General features: G+C 38.4%; 1 long non-coding RNA gene across 1 annotated transcript; it reads right to left on the bottom strand.

Annotated features, from left to right (window-relative positions):
• Window positions 1-3,140: 3,140 nt before the first annotated feature.
• LOC144995627 (uncharacterized) lies at window positions 3,141-4,243 on the bottom strand. The gene is made up of 2 exons (XR_013659155.1): window positions 3,901-4,243; window positions 3,141-3,801 (listed from the first exon to the last, which is right to left on the bottom strand). It is a non-coding gene; the product is annotated as an uncharacterized LOC144995627 (long non-coding RNA).
• Between the last annotated feature and the right edge of the window lie 938 nt (window positions 4,244-5,181).

The following is a 5,181-nucleotide window of genomic DNA, read 5'->3' as shown; positions in this document are numbered from 1 at the left end:
TTCTTTCTTACTGCGCCTTTAAACAATCTAGTCCTTGCAGTCCTGCAGTGGATCATAAAATTAGGGATTAGATTTTTAGAACCATTAATGATAATGAGCAAATCTGTGTTTTAACTGGTGACACAAGTCTGTGTTAATCTCTCTTGCCTTACTCTTGGGCGTGTTTCTTCTTATTGCGACCGCTTGGTCCCTGGCGTCAGGTGGAATAGAAATCCTGGCGTTCGTCATCATGGATCCAGGAGGCTCACCAGGTCCTCTCATGCATACAATTTCCATTTCAAAGCCATCTTTTTCTTTTCCTTTTAACAGTTACAGTCCCATCTATGCCAATTGTTAAACGAACATTCCTAACTGCTGACTAGGACAAAGATATTTTGAAGAAAAAAGGGGGAGACGTATGCATTGGTAATGAAGTGGAGAAAAGGTAGCAATGGTGCGATCAAAGGTATGGTAATGCTTATGGTAAAAAGGATGGGAACGTGTTGAGCCTCTGCAATATCAGGGTGCAGGAACGGGATTGAGCTGCTGAAAACGTCCTCTTCTGGGAAAGGTGTTTGTGTGGAGGTAGGGAGATGGGGGGCTGAAGGGGAGGAGTTTTTTTATACAGTTATATTGCGCTGAGCTCTATAGATAGGCTGTTAAGGAAATCACCTGAGAGCAACAGCCTTCCTTAGACACATATCTGGGAGCTTACCAGATTCTGTAATCCTTTTATATTTGTTTCAAACGCACTGAACATGCTGCAGAAGTGCAGTTTGACTGCCTTACATGTATAACTGAAACTGTCTATAAGTAAAGCAGCACTGATGATGTGTTGGCAAACAAGGATTAATTCTGTTATGCTAAAGACTGCTCCACCAAAAGAGTATCGATAAAAAAAATTCAACAAAGATGTTTAGTAAGATAGATTGCACAATGTTTCTGCTCTTTCACAGTCTGTGAAGAACAGTAGTGAACGCAGCGTGACTGATCATCTTAATCTTGAGATCAAAAAAAGGAAGGAGTATTTATTTCCTTTGTTTAAATCTGTAAAATGGTTAAAAAACATTTTATTAGCCCCTTTTTTATTTGTTGAAACTGAAGAAGCAAAAAATTCTTAGTTAAAAACAAATAGATGAAAAGCTTTGATGTCCATCCATTTTCTTAATCTGCTATATCCCGTTCAGGGTCACGGGATTGCCCGAGCCTGTCCTAGCTACTGGTGAGCAAGAGCGGGGTACACTCCGGACAGGTCGCCAGTCTGTCCCAAGGCACACAATCACTACCACACATTCACATCTAGGGACACTTACTTTGGAGTAACCAATTAATCTATGAAGCATGTTTTTGAACTGTAGAAGGAAACTGGAGTGCACGGAGAAAACCAATGCAAACATGCAAACTCCCCACAGAAAGGTCCCAGCTAGGATTTTAACCAGGGACTTCTTTAGGCACTAACCACTGCATCACTGTGCATTTAGTAAACAAACAAACTTCGTTAGACATGTTGATTATTCTTACTTTGAAAATTAACTTTCAAAACACATGGTTGTCGGTGGCGTAGAGCCTTCTCCTCACAACGAGAGGGCCCTGGTTCAAATCCCAGCTGTATTCCATCTGTGTGGAGTTTGCATGCTCTCTTTATGTATGTGTGGGTTTTCTGAGAGCCCTCCAGCTTCCTCCCACAGTCCAAAAACATTCTTCATAGGTTAATTGATTCTAAATTGTCACTAGATGTGTGATTATGTGGCATTGTGACAGACTTTCAACCAGTTCACGGTGTGCCATGCTTTTGTCCAACCAGAGCTGGGATAGGCTCCAGCAACCACACGACTACAAAAGGACTTCAACAGGTTCAGAAATAAAATAAATGAAATTTTATTTAGAAAGTAATGGCATTTTCTAGTGTTGCTGGTAAGTTATCAAGTCTCTGATGTTTAGCATTTAGGGGTGATGCTCTTCTGTACAATCAGCTGCTGTGGCGATCAGTGACTCAGCCCCTCCCACAGATAGCTGAAGAAGGCTTATTAAAAGATTTCTGTGGTTCTAATTCCAGATAATACAACAAAGTTTATGGGCCAGTTTACAAGCATTTCTTTTAACTATTATTAATTACGGATTAAAAGTTCAAAATTTACGAGAAAAAAGTCAAAACTGTTAAATTAAGAGAATAAAATTGTAAATTTACGACTTTATACCAAGAACATTTACGAGAAAAAAGTCATAAATTTACGAGGAAAAACACCAAAGTTGTTTATCAGAGCCTTGCTCGAAGATTAAACCGAGGAGCATTTCGTGAAGCTTGAGTTCCGGATAGGTTTCAAAAACAAAATATTCTGAACCTATTGGTGACTCAAAACCAAATTATTGTCAGTTAAGTCGGCTTTATGGGGTTCTTTGTCAGTAAAGCGGTTTTGTGTGTAAAATAAGGAGCTCAGAGACACGTTTGGGTGTAGAGCACCACTACTTTATTTTCTTTTCACATACCCAGAAGTCCAGTTGTCCCCGTACATCATGTAACTGTCATGCGCACAAGGAACACCAAAGGGAAATGAAAAGTGTAACATACGTCCCCTCCTCCAAATGAAAATTCCCTTTCAACACAAAACGACAAAGATGAATAAGTATAATCTGTTGCGTTAGAATAAAAACATTGAAAACTGGGTCTCTTCAGACGGAAGCATCACATAGCCTCGAGGAGATCTTGTCTTTTGTGGAGGAAAAAATGACAGGAAGTGGACATCTGCAGGGATACCAATGGCTTCATCAACAGGCTGTAGAGATCCTGTAAACCCCCCAATAATAAATGGTAAATCAAATGAGCTTTCAAACATTTGTAACGTTATCAATAAACAATTAGCTTACCCGTTCGACTAAGTTTAGTCGTCTGCTCTGCTGCTGAGTGGCGTTCACTTGCTGTACTGTACACATGTACGAGAGACTTTAAAACTCTTTTTTTTTCCTTTTTTCTTTTGTGGCCCTATAACTCTTTCGTAAGATACAGAAGAGTTTTCTTCTTTGGCTTTTTTGTTTTTTTCTACTGAAAATCAGTAAACTACGACGGAGTATTAGGGCCACCAAAAAAAAAAAAAAATTAGAGCCACCAAAAAAAAAAAAAGTAAAATTACGAGATTTTATCTCGTAAATTTAGGAGATAAAAACTCGTAAATTTACGACTTTTTATCTCATAAATTTACGACTTAAAATCTCATAAATTTACGAGAAAAAAGTCGTAGATTAAGGAAAAAACACCGAAGTTGTCCGTTTATCGGAACCTAGCTTGAAGATGAAGTATGTGGAGCCTTTTGTGAAGCTTCATTTCCGGATTATTATAGGTGTAAAACAAAGAGATTTTGAACCTTTTGGCGACTCAAAATCAGATTAGTTTCCGTGTAGCAGTCTTTCCGGGGTTCAGTGTCAGTAAAGCGGAGTTTAATATGTAAAATAAGGAGCTCAGAGACACGTTTGGGTGTAGACAATCGCTGCAGCCTTTATTGTCCTTTTCATTCACATATCCTGAAGTTCATTTGTCTCATTACGTCATGAACCTGTCATCCCAACACCAATGCGGAAGTAAACAGTCTTACAAACGCCCCCTCCTGCAGATGAAATGTCCCGTTTCAGCATAAAACAATAAAGAGGAATGAAAATAGTGTTTTATATTGGCTTTGGAACGTTGAAAATGCCAAAAAAAAAGTGCTCCTCCTTTTGTGTGACGGAAGCGTCACACAGACGTAGAGTCTTGTCTTTGGTGGAGGAAGAAAGGATTCAAGCAAACAGCTGCAGGGACACCGACGACGGCTTCATCGGGCTGCAGAGATCCTGCAAACCAACCATCAATAAATAAAACTTTAATGAATCGTAAATCAAACAAATGACCTTCCAGACATTTGGAACGTTATCAATAAACATTCAGCTCACCTGTTCAACAAAGTTTAGTCGGTCTTCTCTGCGGCTGCACGGCGTTCACCTGCTGCTCTGCATGCTCACTTCCACTGTAATCTCCTAAAATTACGAGTTTTTTTCTCCTAAATTTACGAGTTTTTATCTCCTAAATTTACGAGTTTTTATCTCCTAAATTTACGAGATAAAATCTCGTAATTTTACTTTTTTTTTTTTTTGGTGGCTCTAATTTTTTTTTTTTTTTTGTGGCCCTAATACTCCGTCGTAGTAAACACACATGGTGGTGTGTTAAACATTGTTAGTCTTTACTCTAACACCAGTTCAGTTCAATAGTTTTTAAGGTTATGTTTTGAACGCACAGTTTTAAGAACTTAATAACAAACTAAATATTATAGGTAGGACAATCTCTTCTACTGGTGCCCACATCATTTTCACTTTTGAGTTTTTCTAATGTTTCAGTGTATTTTTGCTGCAATCTGTTTCTAAATAAATGATGTAAGCATAAGTGATCACCCGTCAGCCTTTCAATAGGGTATCAACCATTCTAATGCTCATGTCTTTATAACATCTGACATGGCAATGATGCCTTTCATCTCTCTCAGCTGGAGAAATTCTAAGTTGACAAACACAATCTGTTTGTATTCTCCTTCATCTCCATCATACTGGGTTTATTTTACCCCCCCCCCACCTGCGTTTGCAATTAATGTATTTATTTTAAGGCTCCCTCTTGTTCTTCAAAGACTTTTGCTGGGGACACAGCTGTCTTTTCAACCATCAAAGTCCTCCCACACGCCTCCTTCTACCCCTCTAAAGCATCTAATTCTTCATTCTCTTCTTTCATTCTTCCTGACGGCTTTAAGCATTCTTCTTTTTGTCAATAATAGTAAGTTCTTGCTATTCTTTAAGCAATCTTGTACAACTTGGAGAGAAAATGTGATACAGGACAGAATTCAGTTGTGATACTATACAGTCAAGGACAGTCTCATGGCTTTCCTTACCTTGATTTTTCTGGATGATTACAATCATTCTTTCATCTTTGAGCAGGACGAAGGCTGAGGAACCCATGCTGTCATGGAAACCACTTGTTCACTTTTATCACTAATACCAGACCCTTCAATTCCAAGCAGGATATTTATAATGCTTAGGCTTTTTGCTGGGTGCAAAGGTCTAGTAATACTTTGATGAGAAAAATATTTTTAGGAAATATTTTCAAGCTGGATTTATTTTCATAGTTGATTGATTTTTACTTTTGAAAGTATTTTTTTCCCACTACAGGTGTTGAAAATATAATAAGTTACA

Source organism: Oryzias latipes, chromosome 11 (assembly GCF_053564925.1).
Source record: "Oryzias latipes strain Hd-rR chromosome 11, Olatipes_Hd-rR_3.1".
In the NCBI taxonomy this organism is placed as follows: Eukaryota; Metazoa; Chordata; class Actinopteri; order Beloniformes; family Adrianichthyidae; genus Oryzias; species Oryzias latipes.
This window is presented reverse-complemented; position numbering and strand designations above follow the sequence as displayed.